The sequence below is a fragment of the Anas platyrhynchos genome, chromosome 1 (assembly GCF_047663525.1).
Source record: "Anas platyrhynchos isolate ZD024472 breed Pekin duck chromosome 1, IASCAAS_PekinDuck_T2T, whole genome shotgun sequence".
NCBI classification, from domain to species: Eukaryota; Metazoa; Chordata; class Aves; order Anseriformes; family Anatidae; genus Anas; species Anas platyrhynchos.
In genome coordinates, this window is record NC_092587.1 from 109,976,096 (window position 1) to 109,993,121 (window position 17,026).

The window sequence follows — 17,026 nt, forward strand, 5'->3', positions numbered from 1 at the left end:
TCCCACTCACTCCGAAGCAGATAGCTCGATCTAAGTGCTTTGATCTCATGGAGAGAAAACCAAGCTGGAATATGGGGACTGGGTTTCTGTCCCCATCTCTGTAACCAGTCTCCTGCAGTATTAAGCTGTGCGCACCCCTCTGTGAAACGGGTTTCCCACCTAGCAGCTGGGAGCCAGGATCTGGATTCAACCTTGGAAAACACTGTGATCTCACTCAACAAATGTCAGAAATATTTTTTTGAGTAGTATTGACTCCTTCTGGCCATGAGCCAGGAGAAGAGTAAGAAAGGTAAATGTTAAAGTACGTGGCTGTTCAAAATTAAACAGGAGAGATTCTGAATTGCACACAAGCCAATTACATCTAGATAAATAGTCCATTAATCTTTAAGAGAAAATCTAGGACAAAGCTCCCCCATTTTGAGATATTTCTATTAGTCTTGGTCGAAAAGAGAACGCCTTCCTGGCAGGAATCTGGAGCCTTCAGTTTCTTGGGGCAGCTTCTTCTCCGCTCACAGGACGCGCCAGTGGGTATTGAGCCAGATGCTCAGAGGATGAGCGTGGTGCTGTCTCCTGCCTCGCCACCTAAATACACGGGATCACTGCTGCACAGAACTGAATGAGCCCTACAGAAGTTACACAGAAAGCGATGAATCGACCGCGGTACACATAGGCACAGCAGTTGTGCCGTAGGCTGCTCTGGACGCATATGGTGGAAGCGAACTTCTGCAGCAGCATTTCTGAAAGCAGGCAGAGGACAGCAGCACTCAGCTCTGCTGCCCAGCTAAGTGGGTCACGTCTGAGGCCAGAAAGCTGCTTGACGCTAGAGCAACAGGCACCTCCAGCAGTATCTGGACACTGCTGTATCTAAAGTAAACACACTCACGTGCCAAGTAAACTATACCCTGTGTCTACTGAAATTAATGGCTGAACTCCCATTGACTGTCCTGAGACGTGGTTATCGAGAATTGTTTAGAAAAATAAATGTGCTGAACAGAGAGCAGGTTTTAATCTAAAAAAAATGACAGCATTATAAATCCCTGGGTAGGGTTTATTATTCCTTAGAAGCTCCAGTTCTTTGATATGGACTGGACAGAAAAACAAACGTCAGCTAGCTTTTACTTCTAAAACACTTTCAAGCACAAAAACTGCATTTTGTCTTCCACACAGATGTCTGATGCCAGACCTCAACACTCCCCCTCTTGCAAAATAAACCCTCTTGGGGTAATGCTTTTAGCTGCTTTGATTCCAAAATTCTTGCTAACCGTACTTTGGTTTGACAGGCTTTCCACCGGCTGCAAAGCACATCAGAGCATGCAGTCATTTCCCCCCGTCTCCAGCCATGCAACCAGCACTTCAGCATCTATTTAAGGAGAAACAGCACTTTTAAAAGCTCTCTCGAAACCATGAAAGATTAAAGAGTGGCTCTTTACCTCCAGAGACAGAGCTGCAGAAGGGCAGGAGCAGCCCTAGCGCACCGCACGGCCCAGCACACTCGCTGATGGAGACTCGGGGCTACAGAAGGCAGCGCTGTGCCGCCACCTCGACTGAGCATCCGTGCAGAAGGGGCAAAACTTAACCAAAAGCCTCCTTGTGCAGGAAAGGAAGAGCAGCTCGGGCTGTGTCCCCAGGGAGAAAAGACTTTCCGGGAAGGAGGGAAGCATTTCCTCCCGCAGAGGGCTGCAGGAATGTTTTCTGAGCGATTTCACAGGATGAGAAGTATCTGCTAGGTACTGGCGAGAAGTGCCAGACTTCAAAGGAAATAGCTGTCCCTTTTTAATGCGGTGTCTTGACCCTTCAGGTGGGGATGCCTTTGCAAATCCTGCAGACGGCTGGCTATCCTTCCGGCTATTAGCCCACAGCACCCAGTGAGGACAGTGTCAGAGGCAGTCATCCCGATCCCATTCAGGCCTTTATCAGACCATGCAGCTGAGTTCACAAAAAGAGCAGAAAATAAACCAAGAAGAAGAAGAAGAAAAAAGGCTCTTATTTAGTTTATTTTGCTGGGATTGAGTGGAACTCAGGCGTGCCAGCAGCAGCACAAGTAAGCCTGCCTTGGGACACGGTGAGGATGGAGCAGCGTGGCTGGAGGGTGACATGGGGGACAGGGAAAAGGGGACAGAGAGAGGCAGGGAGCAGCGTTTCCCCGTTCCTGACAGCAGCAAGATGCTCGTTCAGCACACGCAGATGTGGGAAGGCAGCCCTGAAGCAGATGCAGTGTCCTCAGCTAGCAGGAGCAGGCACTGGGCAGGGGAGGGGAGCCCCAGCCCTCCCCTCCCAGGGGCGGCAGCAGACGCCCTGGGGCAGAAATGTCTCCAAGTGCTCCAGCTCCAACTGCCAGATGCTGCCCGTCTACAGCTTAACTGAATTTAGCACACTCAATGAAAAAAATCTGTATCAAATTAAGAAAATGAGTAATGTTAATGGGAGTTGCATGCGAACGCTGATAGGACAAAGGCTCCCCTTGTTAGCTCACCCACCTGAATCCAAAGGTGACCATTAAAGACCTATCAAGGTACCTACAGGATACCACATAAATCAAGTATGACATGTCTTGATGCTTTAAACAGGTCTGTCAAGCACGGCCAAGGATTGCGACGTGTCAGAAATCTGTTCTGAATTATTCTCCAAAGCCAGTAGAGATTAGTGTGCACAGACCATGTATCACAAGCAGAACCAGTTGGAAAATTTTCAGCAGAAAATGTTGATTCATCAAAACCCAAACTTTTCGTGGGAATAGACCGGTTTTGATGAAAGGCTTTCTCTGCTCCAAGGGGGAGAAATCTGAAAACCGAAGCAGGGAGGAAGGCACGTCTCCTGGAAGAGGCACCAGCTCAGTGACTCAGTCGCTTACCAAAAACGTGGAAGATCAAGATTTGTATCTGCAACCCCAAGTCAAGCAAATGAGGGGTTGCAACTTGTTCCTCCACATCCTCAAGATGCAGCCTCTGACCATCAAGCTATATCAGCTGCTCTGGGAAATGGCTCCCTCTCCCAGAAAATCTGCTCCTTCCTAGTTCAGAGCAGGAAAAAAGTCAAAGTCATGGAACTCTTCACGGGGCCAGGAAAGTCACTGTTTAGCCAGCTTACACATCAATAGACAGTAACGATTTTTTTTTTTTGGTGGAAAACAAAGACTTAACTGTGCTATCAACATTAGGATATCAGCAGGGAGAACGCAAATCCTGCAGCAAAGCTTTGGACAAAACAATGCTCCCTATATCAACTACTGCTCTAAATAGACAGGTTGAACTTTAGCTGAACTGCTGAGTTTTTGCTGGATGAGTCACATGAAGTGGTTACGGATTGAGACGGTCATGTTCTAGGTGACCACTGATGATGGTCCCATCTAAGAATCTCATTTTCTTTGAAAACCCCAATTTTTCCTTTCTCTTCCCTTCCCCCCGAAGTTAAGTATTTCTCAAAGCAGTCGCAAACCCAAGATATTAATTTCAAAGAAGCCCAAGGTAGTAACTCTCGAACTTCTACAAAGTTAGGCCTTTAGATTCCAGAAGAAAACCTGACGTACATTAACTTCCAACCAAATTTGAAGCACCTCGCAAGACAACAGATTGCAAATTTAAATTTAGATTCTGGTGGGAGGCCCTGGTGACAAATCTGTATTTTTCTCCTGGAGCGGAGCTTGAAGGCTGTGAGAACCAGAACAATGATTAAATCCACAGTGAGCAATGATTCTACAGAAATAAACTTTTGCGCAAATCTGCCAGCCAACAACAAAGATTTTGACTGAAGTCACAAGAACCGCATAGAAAAATGCACAAGGCTAATAACCGAGTGCGAATGTACACATTTTATTGTAATTAAAATGTGTTTTTCAAAAGGGGAAGAGGGAGACTGAAATTCCACAGCAAGCCTCCGAGTTTCTCAGAAACTCCAGCAGTATATTTAATTGCTTTCAAATAAGAACCTTTTAACCAGCCATTTCTTTTTTTTTTTTTTTTTTTTTGCAAGCCACTCTCACATATGTTAAAGCACGGGATGGACTCCAAAAAGGCCCTGCAGGCAATTCAAGTAAGAGGAGGAGAGAAGAGAGAGGGAGGAAGGGATGTCATCAGTAGCTGCTTGATAGCAATTCAAATGCCTTTGTATTGCTAAATGGGTGTAACCATAAACCACATGCAGCTTATCCAATTTTTCCCCTCCCACGAACCATTATACAAACACAGCAAACTCCTCAAGAAAATATACGGACACACATGTACCTTCCAAGGCAATACTGGTATCCAGCGCAACCTTCCCCAAGAGAACTGTGGCATTTAGAGGTATAGAATTGCAAATGATACCAAAATGAACAGTTACTGGGATTGCAGAAGCTGTCAGCACCTGCCACTCAGCGCCTCCATTACTCTCTCGTCAGAGTCTATGACTATATGCCAAAAACCTGGGGAGAGAGAGGGGAGAAAAAAACAGAATCAGACAAAGGGTTAGCAGGAACAGCTATAAAGGAGGACATATTCTGCCAAGTCCTGTTATCATCACTTACCTAAGAAACACTGTTCAATACAGCATGCAAATGCTGCTTTTAAATTTCAATTACACAACCTGAGGAGAGCAGGATGACCAAAAAACCCAAACGCCTGGAGCCCAGGCTGCAGAAGGCACGGGGCTCCCCTTCCCGCCACTTTCTGCAATAAAAATCCCTACAGAAACTGCTGTGCCCCTGCTGGGGACAGCCTGTCTGGTGCAGGAGCAGAAAAGGTCAGGTCAGAGCACACACCTGTGTCTGCTGCTGGGGCAGGAGCCCGAAAAAAGCCACTCAAAAGGGCAATCTCCCACAGACACCGGCTTCACTGCTGGCAGCAGAGAGGCAGCAAGCCGGCCGGGGAGGGAGGGGGGGCCCGAAACTGAGAGACCTCAGACGAAATGTCTCTGTGCAGACAGTGTAATTTATGAAAAGGGGAGTAATCCGAGCAGTGATTTAATTAACATTTTTCAAGGGCGAATCGGAGGCGTGCGGCGGAGCGCTGACACGCGTTTTGTGCAGGGTGAAAGGCTCGGGGGGTGGGGGGGGAAATTGCGCTCCCCAGCGCGCAGCTACCGGAGGCAGGTCGGTGCCCACCAAGGCCTCAGACAAGTCACCAGCTACACACACGCACTCGCACGGGTACCAAATCCCAACGCTTTTATTTTTTTGGCACCACTGGGAAGGGGCTTGGCGAGCGGCCACGTGAGGCCTAGTGCCGGGAGACGCCGCGGGCCCACCTGAGCATGGGGTGCTGGAGGCACAGCACTGCCCCTCCACAGCCCTGTGACAGCAGCAAAACAACAACAAAACACCACGAGCCTGGTTATACAAGTTAAAAATACTCCTGAAAGTCTCAGGGGATGAAAAGCAGTGGACAAGATTACTAATTCCTGTCACGTTACAAGAGCTGTTCGGTGGGGGAACCGTGATCCCCACTTGGCTGGGTGCTCAAAGAAACAAGAGTCACCGGCTCCTGTCTAAATTAAAAACATTCCCATTTTCTTTTTTCCTCCTTCATGTTCCTCTCTCTGTTCCCCACCTCCCCCTCTCCCCCCAAGCTGTTGGTTGAGATCTGAAAAGCAGTTCATGAATTGCTCAGGAGCTGGCAGAAATTAATAAAATGAAGCTCATTTATATTGAAATGGCCTCATTACCATGCCAGCTGCCAAGAGTTTCCAAGACAGGAATCTTGCTGACAAACAAGGTCCTGCAGGCGAGAGGCTTTCCACCTGCACCCACCGCCTGATGGATAACCCCATGAAGCGCATTCCTCACCTCTGGAGGAATCGGGATTGTGATAATCTTTTCTTCAGATGTCCGCTCTGGCCACGCAAAACTTGTCCAAAAGTAGAAAGAAACAGATGCGGCCAAGCATTATCAGCTTTTCCATTGTGAAGTGGTTGTTGAGGAGGTTGTGATCCACCTCAGAGGGATCTGCTCCAGGCCGAAGCAAACCCTGGGCACTTCTGAAAGAGAGCAGCCACCTCACACACCGCCTTTGCTCCTCCAGCATAAGTTGTTCTCTCTGCTCCCCCGGTACACCAAAGTTTAAGCTACACGGCTCGTTTGCTAAAAAGGTGAAAAGATCCAAAGTGGATGTTTACAACTGGAAGCTGGATTATCCAACTTCTCACTCGGCTCTAGTACATCCGAGGGGCTGGCAGCATCCCCTGCCACTAACAGATGAGTACTCCTGCACGCATGGTCCCTCCAGAAGAAAAGGATTTATCATTACCCATGGGCTTGTTTCTGAACAGGTTTGTTCCTATTAACTTTTACAGCTTGGAGAGAATTTCCCAAATGAAATCAAGCTGCACTTTTCTAGGAGAACATCAGTTTTTCCTACTTCTCCTTGTCTGCCATTAAAATATGCCTCACTGCCACACTTCCCAGTTCACCCCAACAGCCCCAGCTGTGCCACAGCAGAAACTTTGGATGCCCTTCGGTGCCAAAGCCTCAGACGAGGACTTTCCTCCAACAGGGCAACCATCAGAGGGAAGTCCTCGTGGCAAAAGAGCTCTTTTAGTGTGTGAACTCTCGAGCTCACACACGAACAGCCCACCTCATTAAAGAAGAAACACGAAAGAAACGTTTTCAAACTGCAATGCTCAAGACAAAATACCCAGCCTTAGAGCCGGTTCCTGCACGCACGAACACACACACAGACACATTTACGGTGCATATACGCACGCATGTACGCCAGTGCCTCTGTATGTCAGTGCAGCTCCTCTTGCTCTTTGAAGGTCTGGAAGTAGCACAGCTGTATTTATTTCCTAGCCACAAAACAGTGCCTTGAAAAATCAGGCCAAGGAGTTCCCACAGGGCTCAGCACACAGCAGCTTAAGTCAATCCAAACTGAGGAAGCTCGCAGCAAACCACTATGAATGGATTAAATGAACGCATAGTAAGGAAGCAGAATGTATTAAAGGAGCACCTAGTTATTCAGCACAGCTGCTACCTGTGACTCTAGGCACAGCAAAGAGAGGTTTGACTTTCACATGTTGGGATGAGTTTGCAATGCTGAGAGATTAATAAAAAAATACAGTGAATACGCTTTCTGTTTGCTTGCAGACACTCGACACAAGCATTAAGAGATGACAAATATGGAAGCTGTAGTTTTCTAAAAGCCTCTTTTTCACAGCAGAACCCTTCCTGCCCAGCAAGGAAAAATTAGCATGCAAGTGTATCTGCTTGTCCAGCAAACACGACAAGCTGGCTAGAAGAATGACAGCTCTCTTTCAGTTCCATCTTTGCTTTTTGATTTTATGATGCATCTTTTTTGTCAGATTCAAAACGCAACTGCAGCTGTAAGATCAGTTGGTCATTACACAAATCTTCACCCAGCTTTGTGAAGCCCTCGGTAACTCCATAATAAAACACCAGGATGTACACGCATAGACAGCAACGGCCCATCATTTTGTACATCATTTCGTACACAGAATATTTAATGTTAATCAGTGGCTCTGGGCTGTATTCCCCACCCACTATCCTAATGCCACACCGCTGTAAGTCCAGTGTTCAATCCTGTCTACGAGAGTGGAGAATCAGGCCCTTTATTTGTAACTGGAGGCCGCATTTTGTTCGCCTTTATTACCTCTTGTTAATATGAAATGCTGCCAAAATCAATGGTAGCATCTACCCTGAGAAGAAGGTAAACGCTCTAGCACCTCCGGGGACCTGCTGCCCTGACAGCTCTGGATCTCCCCATCCCGTATTTCTGGGCTGCTCACAGAAAACAAAACATGGATGGAGGGATGGATGGGTGGATGGGTGGATGGATGGATGGATGGATGGATGGATGGATGGATGGATGGATGGATGGATGGATGGATGGATGGATGGAGGGAGGCACTGAGCTCAGGATCCAACTCTAGTGGATTGCAGAAGCTGCTTAACTTTTAAACCAGTAAAAATCAAAGACAAATGTGATCCTCTATGTTGTCCTTATAGAAAATGTCACAGAAACCTTCTGTTTGTGAGAAAAATGAACTCTAAACCAACCACTGCTTACACTACCTGTCAGAGAGCTCCTAAAACTGGAGTCTAACGATGATGACCATCCAGAGGAGGTTGGGGAGGGATGCCCACGCGTCTGCTAGAAGCAGCCAGCAGTGCTGGAACTGCAAAAACTCTTCTCAGCCACCTGACTAACACGCAGCCTCTGTGTCTGTCACGGTTAGGGGAACAATGCTGGGTGATCGCTCCAGATGGAAAGGAGGAGAAAGAAAAATAAACCCACATTCTGTTTGTGCAGAAGTCATAAAGAAAAGGTGTGGGAAGCCTTGTTCTTCCAGCTGTAGCACCACACCTATGAGAATCTCTAAGGAGGGGAAGAAAAAGCAGAGAGAGAGAGAGGGAGGAAGGTCCATCAGGAGACTCACCATCTCTGCGTAAGTGGCAGTCACACATCCCCAAACCACAGCTGAGGAAGACAAAAGCAGACACCAGGCACTGACAAAGCACCTTGATAATGTTAATGGAAGGTAGGAGCAGAGAGCCAGCCTCCCAGGGGAAAGCCCCCTGCTCAGTGTTTCTATATTTATACCAGGGGATGTGAATAATTGACACGATTGAGGGCTTGTTTATTTTCTAATCACTTTTACAAGCATCTTCTGTGTTTCAAGTCTTTCTCCTTCCCTTCCCTTTTATTTTTCATGGTGGGAAAATCCCCCTTTTCTTCCCTACGGGAAATCTGCAAGGATTTACACGTTTAAAGCAAAGGGCAGAGCAGGGAAAGGATTCTAATTTCAGATCATCAGACATAAGCAAATCTCCGGGAAGCCAAGAGGGCAACTCCCTGGAGCCTGTGGGGAAGACCAACAGCAGCTTGCAGGCTGCGCCCTGGGAAGCAGAGGGGCTCTGCAGCCACGGGGGAGCTGCGGGAAAGCAGGAGCCCACTTGGCCTTCGTGGAGGGCAAGAAGGAGAAGGGGAGCTGGAAGGACCGCGCGTGCATTTCGGCGTTACTTAAAAGAGGAAGAGAATTCCCCCAATAGAGCCGAAATAAAAATGAGGTGTGGCCCGTTTGTTTACCTTAGGGTTGCACATTATTGTTCTTGCACTTTGATTGAGGAGCACTTTCTGCCTGTGCCAAATGAGCCGAGAACTGCTGATGCACAATGAGGACGGGACGTGCCAAATGCATGGAAAAAAAGATGTGTTTAGAAGCAACATGAAAGTGTTCAGGAAAGAAGACACAGCACCAAGCAGGCAGAGTGGTGCACTCACTGCATAACCAAAAACCAGCAGCGATGTAGCTGCTAGCAGCGAGGCAGCTGAAGGACAGAGGAGGAGGGAAGAGAAGCAGGACACGTTGGATGGACACTGAGGAACCACCCAGAGCGAAGGTCTCGAGCAATAAAAGCTGAAACCCTTGGCTTGAATGAGCGGGGAGCCAGGGCAGGCAGGATGTGAAGGAGAAAAATGTTGTGGAAAAAAAATGAAGGCCAATAATCGGAGGGGGGCGGGATTGGAGAGGAAGCGTTGAGCGTGGATCCTCACCGAAGCACGCAGGTAAGCAATGTGATTTTCAAGCAGTGCCAAAGACCTCACACAGATCATTAAGATGGTGCCTGAGATAGGAACACCAGTATCTAATTATAGATCCCCCGGCGTAAGTACCAGGGAGGGATTCCAGAGGTCTACGGAAAAACACACGGCAAATTAAACCCAGGCAGAGCAGCTCTCACGTTTTGGCTGCGCTCGCTCCGACGAAGAACGAGGCACCTCACCGGCGTGCAGCAGCACTGCGAGGGGTGTGATGAGCAGGAAAGGTGTCAAAGTCACAGCAGCTTCTGCGGTGAGGCCACGTGGGGAGTAGGGTAGCAAGAAGTGTTGAAGAGGAGGGCGTCCTTTTAAGATGATGCCTTGCAGAAGTTCTGGTACCAGCAAGCTCCTACCTTTAAATGGGTATCTAGCATGATTCAGATGTCACCGAAATCAAGCCAAAAACTGGGGAACCCCCTGGCTGTGGGAAGCCACCAGCCACCAAAAAGGGTCCCGGTAAGGAGGCAGCCGTGCTCCACCAAAGCTGGCACTGGTGACTGCAGCACTGTTTATTCAGGGCCCGGCAGGAGAGGCAAGCACGCCTGTAACCACACGGCTGCTCCTCTCGGTGCCATGATCCCAGCCACGCCAGAGCAGGTTTCTCAGCCTGGCATTACCCTGGGACAAACCCTCGCCATTTCGCCAGCGCGCATAGCAAAAAAAAAAAAAAACATTCATGCAAAGCTCGGCCGGTCTGTACCAGCTTGCCAGTGTCAGAGTTAAATTAAGCAGGCAGATTTTATCTTGCACGTCCTGACAGAACCTGATCGCTCGAGCGCCGTCACCCAAAGGCTGCGTCTAGCTGGGCTTACCGGTTTGGGCTGCAGCGTGCCCGTCACACCGCCACACCGCTCCCGGGCTCCCAGCCCTTCCCCGAGGAAGGGACGCCCAGCAGCGAAGGCCACACGCCCCGTGCTGCTCCCCTAAATCAGAGGGGGCAAAGCCTACGGGGAGCTGCAGCCCCGCGGGATGTGTCCGGAGCTCACGGGAGCAGGGAGCCCTGCCGGGGCACGGGGACAGGGCTGGTTTCTGAGGGGAGAAGCCCAGGTGCCACGGTAAGGGTAAGGCAGCTTCGTGCTGGAAGCTGAAACCAGCCAGCTCTCAGCCTGGGCTGAAACGAAAACGAACACTTGGCCTTCCTTTTCAGTAAGGGCACGGGGGAGCAAAGCCGCATGAATACCACATCTGAGGCATCCGTGGAGCACGATTCAAAGGGTGTAAGATCTGCCAGTCAGCAGCAGTTTCGAATCTGCCTCCCCAGACTATGAGAGAAGTGGTACAAGAAACCGCAGGTGTGTGCACGAGTGTTTTTCTGTTAAAACCTGCGGATCAGGATCACTGGGGAAGGAGTGACCCGAGGAGCGACGTAGCCGCCTCCTGGCCTCCATCGCGTGCAAGGCTGGAGAGCACAGCTGAGACTGGAAAAGGGAAACTGAGCAAAACACCCCCCCGATTGCAGCATGCTCATCTGATCTTCTCCACCAGGATAACCAATTCTAGGGGAGGGAAGGGCAGAAGGCATCTTTCTGGGAAACGATTAGCTAAGCAGCGGGTGACAAAGACGCACACAGGAGTTATGATATGCACAAGAAACTTTGCGAAGAGGTTGAGCTGGAAGGAGAATTATCTGACTCAAGGGATGAGGTGTTTTAATGCTTTCAGTGATGACATGCGAAGAAAAAATGTGCTACTGACACAAAGCAAGAAAGTCACAATATAGAAGAGCCCTTTTGTCTCGTATTGATGACAGAAGGCACTGATGTGATAAATAGTGATAAAACAGCAAATGTAATCGAAAGCTGCAGCAGGCAGGTTTTCCCAGAAGAAACAAGAGTGAGTGCTGCCACAGAAGCCACTGACCTCATCCAGAATAACACGTGCAGCCCTCATCATCCATGGCAAAGGCTAACACGGAGCAGAGTGCCTTCAAGAAAAGCAAGACAGATGCAATGAAGCCTGGAGCGGGACTGTCTCGTGTAGCAAACCAAAAAGGCTGCAGAAGGACATGATCTGTATTTACAGGCAGCAAAAGGTAACTTCAAAGATTCGCCAACTCAAAAAGCAAGAGGCAGGGTGGCTGTTCAAGTTCTCCTCTAGCTTTGAAAGCCACGGTCCGTACAGCAGGAATGTTGGTGCTGGCACCCACAAACTCCCTGTCCTCGGTGTGAAGCCAGCTGCAGAATGGCCAAAATGACCGTGGGGTTTGTGCCTTTGAGCTCCTGACATCCTAGAGAGCAGGCGGCCAGAAAGTGCTTTGGTTTTCTTCTTCTTGTGAAAACAATTCAAAAAATACCACCGGAGAAGGAGCTGGAAGAGGTGTTCCAAACCCTTTGGGAGACTTTTCCAGCATCGGGCTCTCACTTTCTCCTACTGCCTCCCTACTTAAATGCTATATGAAAAGTGTAAGTGGCTAATTACAAGACAAACTGTTGACAACTGTCCCAGGAGCACCCTAAAATGGCATTCCCCAAGACATCCTTACGTGAAGGAAGGGAGAGGAGGAAAACGAAGGCTGAAGGCTCACCAGGCAGAGCACTCTCACCAGGACCTCCCCTGTCCCGGAGGAGCGACATCCTCTCAGCTACAGGACGAAAAGCGGCGTGTGGGTGCATGCACGTACACGTGCGTTCATGCAGGGGTGCGGGTGGGGAAGCCGCTCTTTCTCTGCTTTATTGATCTGTCAGGAAAATTAAGTTCTCAGCTGAAACCACGCCGTGAGTTTGAGAGAGCCCTGGCCCCAGCCTCGAGCCTGCCTGACTCCGTCTGCGAGCTCCAACCGCACAGCACGGTCTGAACGTGGCCCTCCGCAGGCTGTGACTGCTTCCAGAGTTTCTTAGCTGTCCCACATCCACAAAGCACGTTGCAGTGAATAAACCATTCACCAAAAAAAAAAGAAAGAAAAATTGATCGCCTAGCCCGAGGTGAAACATTACTGGAAAGTCACCGGGTATTGCTATTAGAGAGCGTGCTGCAGAGCCTGAAGTCCAAGCAGAGCATCGGTGGAAAATTGCTTACTGTCAGCTCTGGTTCAATGCTTTCTTACAAGAGCAGGTCGCTAATAAAAAAAATCTAGCTTAGTATTGGTAAGAAGAACGTTTTTCTTACCTGTAGCTGTTACACTGTGGGGTACAGTCACCGAAACGAAACTTTATACGGTGCTAAAATATTATAGCATACATACGGGGGGAGTTCTTTTTTTTTTTAAAAAGGAATTCTAAAATCCATATTAGAAATGCAAACATTTACTGAAACAATAGCTGTACCTCTCCAGAAGCGCCAGGCTGGTGAAATATCAGCCACGCCACCAAACGAAGACGCCGTAAATCTGCACAGCACTTTATATTTTCAGCAGCACTAAGTGTCATTCCCTCATTTCAGTGCTTCACACTGGTATGCGGCCCAAAATAGTCCTAAAAGAAAATAACCGGCTTCCTCTTTAAATTTAAAGAGTGGTGGATGATTTTAGTAGCTGAGAAAGCTACCGATATTTTCTGTGGCATCGTTCCCAGCCCATGTGAAAATAAAACCGGCGGTGAATGCACACATCGTGTATTTGTGAGCGTGCTGACCATGGGCACCTATGCCCGAGTCACAAGTGAATTATTCAGCCCACCTGAGCTCGCAGCAGCTCCTGAATCCACATAAATGGCACCTGGGTGACAAAGGGAGAGGCGTCGGACCTGCAGGAGCGGCCGCTCTTTTCCCCTGCCTTCCCAGCACTGTTTTTATAGCTACGCACAAGGGACCCACACAGGTGCTGCAGCCTCGGTAAGGCGGAAAGCAGCGCCGTGGAGAAAGATCCCACTGTGTTACCGGACAAAGTGAGTTTTAGTGAAACGGGTGTTAAATATAGCATCGTGGAGCCTGAATTTCAGGCCTCTTGCAAGCCGAGTTTCCTCCTCCCATGCCCAAGCCACCAGGAGCCGTGACTCTCCCGTGCCTTCTACTCCATCACCAGCCACAGCCTCACGGCATCACCACACTGATCCTACAGACCTACAGCAGAAGGGGTAACTTACAGACACATGGCAGACACACCACAAAGACAAAGAGCACTGCCATTCTTAAAGGGAATTTTGAAAGGAAACCCCCTATGCTATTTTTGACAAGCCGAAAGAAAGAAGCAAAGGGCACCTTTACGACTGAGCTAAACAAAGACTCCTTCATTTTGCAGTGCTGCCTCTCTTTCTGGAAGACGGTCCTCTTTATGTTGTTTCAGCTCCCCAGTAGCGAGCTGAGCACCCTACAGGTGCTCTGGTGACCTCTGGAAGTTTTGTCATCAGTCTTCCCATCCTTAATGCTCACCTCGTCACTCAGCACCGATGGGCTGCACGTCCCGTCAAGTCACGCAACAGCTAAATGAAAATACCCCCCATAAAATTCCCTCCTGCACTTGTTTATTTGTTTGGTTCTCTTCTTTCCACACCTTTTCAGAGCCAACACACCTAAATGAAAAGAGGAGGAGGAAGAAAAAAAAAAAGCCAATGTTTTGCACTTCATCCTTTACAGTCAACCAAGCCAACTCATCCGACACCCCTGTCAGAAAGTTATCTCCTGGACACTACGGGAGGGAAGCCAGCTCTGAGCAGGGCAGGCACCTAAGCATGGTCTCAAGATTCAGGACCAATTTAAGCTACAAATATTTGCCAGCAGAGACACGTCAGTCACCAATTTGACAGAGCACGACCTCTGCTTATGCCTGCAGAGCCCACTGCCAGACAGTTAGAGGCGCAAAGTTGTGACACGGTTTATGGTAACCTATTTTCTTTCCAAGAGAAAAATGAACTTAGAATAAGCTATTTTAGCCAAAGTGCTGCTTTGCTGGTGAAGCATCCTGATAGCTTTTAAGTGCTATCTGCAGAAGAAGGCTTTATACCACTACAGCGATGCCACGTGGGTGCCCCATGGCAGCAGGGCGCTGTTAGCACGTCTCTGTACTTATTGATGTGATACCTTTTTATTTTTTCTTCCTAAATCAATGCTTTTGGCGTGCTGGGAGGGGAAAGTACTTCTTCTTCCCTCGCTGCAGCAGCACCCAGCTGTTGCAACAGCGAGCTCTCCTTTCGGAGGCAGACACTACACGGGATCACTTCCAGCCTGCCAGGGTGCCAGCTCCTGCCTGCGCCGAGGGTGGGCAGAAACCTCAGGTCTTCTGTCAGGGAAGAAAAAACAAAGTGTCTCCCTGCACTCTGCTGACACCGTCTTTTTCTTCAAAAGGAAGCTGTTGAGCTTATGCAGATCAGCCTCGCGCGGAGCAAGCCGCCACATGAGCAGCCCGGCAGCCCTGCCTGCAGACACAGCAGCTGCCCCGAGCGCCTCACCCGGGGCCTGGCCCCAGAGCCCTGAGAAATGGCTGCAAAATTCATTCAGCGGGCCCCCAAAGAAGCAGGAAGGGGTTATAAAGAGACAGAAACGGGAAAGATCAGCCCAGCTTCTTCCCTTTCAGCTGGGGAAGGCCACATGCAGCAAACCCGCTGATGACAACCTCGTTAACATACACACCTATAAGCTGGATGTTAGCAACATGAGAGCGACACTCACCCGAGCAGCACCCCAAACCCCACTGCAGGGATTAATACACGGGGCAGCATTTACCCTGACCGCTTCTCGGCACCGCGGCTCACGAGGGAGACGTAACTCGACGTGGGCCTGCCTGCAATGCTCCTGACAGGAGACAAATAAAGCACGACGGCGACAGCCTCACGCCGCGAAGGCACATCGATAGCATGGGGTGGAGGGCAAAGGGGGAAGAAGGGGGCTCATGGAGGGGGACAGGGGGACAAGCTGATTCCTGGGCTTTTATCCACGCAGGGCCGGGCGGGATCTCCCTCCTCGCGTCTCCGGCTCCGGAATATGCAGCAGCCCTAATGGGAAAGGGCTGCGAACAAAAGCAGGCAGGCATTAAGTTTGGTGTGTCTTATCTACACCCAGCTGTGGGAAAGGAGGAAGGCGCTCCATTATCACTTTTCGTGCAGGTTCGTGCACGCCTCAACATATTCCCTGCCTCTTAAAAAAACATGAAAAGGAATGTATAATCACTTTTGCAGGGCACCTTTCCGCTCCGGCTTGCAGAGTCTGCCCTGCATGTACTTTTCCCATCGCAACGTAGCTTGCAAAACATTTTGCACAATGAGCGCCTTGGACTTTTAAAGGCGAACAGCTTCCCCCGGCCCCACCAGCACGCTGGGCAGAGGCTCCCAAACTCGCTAGGAAAAATGCCCTGCTGCAATCTGAATGTGTAGCTGAAAGAAAGGAGAAAAAAAAAATAAAAATAAAAGCGTGAAGTGGTTGGTTTGGTTACAGGGGAGGTGCAGGAAACTCCGGCCAAGCGTGGTCACAGCTTCTTCGCATCTCCGCTGGCAGCAGCACCGCCTGCTCGGGAGCCTCCGCTTGTGCCGGGCTCCTGGGGGCTCCGAAATTCCTTACCAAAAGGATTGTGAGGCACTGGGGTAGGCTGCCCAGGGAAGTGGTGGAGTCACCATCCCTGGAAGTCTTCAAAAGACGTTTAGATGTAGAGCTTAGGGATATGGTTTAGTGGGGACTGTTAGTGTTAGGGCAGAGGTTGGACTGGGTGATCTTGAGGTCTCTTCCAACCTAGACAATTCTGTGGGGCTGCTCCTGTGGGGCTCCCAGTCCACCACAGATACCCCAACTGGGCAGGAGGAAGGCGAGCCATGCCAGCTGTCTGCCGGGTAACCCAGGAGCATCTCCTGGAGCCACTCCTAAAGGCCGGTGCTGAGCATGAGGCCCGGCTTGTTGCTGAGGCATTCAGCTGCAAGGAAACGCAGAGCACTAGGGAAGGCAGCTAATGGGATTGGGAATATCAGAGCAGGAGGAGACACCAGAGGGATTGTAATTAACGCCGCTAATGAGCAACAGTGCTGGAAGAGCTCTAGGAAGGCCCTGCGAGGGGATTTATAGGCACGATAGCAGCTCACTAAAGCTCTGTCCCTCCAACGCCGCGTTTACTCAGGAGGTAGGAGAACACAGTCCGAGTCCTGAAATTTATGTTGGGCAGATCTATTTTGATCTTCCTCCTTAAAACCCGACTTCCAACCACGTTTTGAAAAGGAAATGAGTCGCCTGCTTGTCTCGACAAGTGAGCAACACCTGCTCTGGCGCTTTTGGTTTTACTGTATTGTTTGGGTTTTCTGCCTGTTTCTTTTTTTTTCTTCAAGCCCAACCTAACAGGCTCAGGGAGAAAAGGCCCATAACCAGTTTGGGGAACAATAGAGCAAAAGACTTTATTCATCCGGCCCTTTGTTTTCAGCAAACATCCCGACGTTTCGCTGTCAATGCAACGTGAAAAATGCCGAAAACGCAAACAGAGGCGGGACGGTGCTTCAGGAGGAAAAGGTAGGGCCCTGCTTCGGATTCCAGCTCCTCCTGACAAAGCCCATGTCCTGGGACATGTCTGTATTCTCCAGAGACTGCCTTACTGCCACTTTTAAGAAGGAAGGAGAGCACAGCAGCCTCCTGCTTGCCAAGCACCATTCATT

General features: G+C 49.5%; 1 protein-coding gene across 13 annotated transcripts in view; it reads right to left on the bottom strand.

Moving 5' to 3' along the window:
- TIAM1 (TIAM Rac1 associated GEF 1) overlaps nucleotides 1–17,026 on the bottom strand; it is a 154,874-nt gene that overhangs the window by 80,761 nt on the left and 57,087 nt on the right. For 4 of the 13 annotated variants that reach the window (XM_072026320.1, XM_072026322.1, XM_072026328.1 and 1 more), the window contains one exon: nucleotides 4,221–4,399. The exons of 7 other annotated variants lie outside the window; for them this stretch is intronic. The gene's annotated coding sequence lies outside the window, so the exon portion shown is untranslated. The remainder of the gene's footprint in view (nucleotides 1–4,220; nucleotides 4,400–17,026) is intronic. 2 more of the 13 variants (XM_072026341.1, XM_072026349.1) reach the window with 1 other exon arrangement.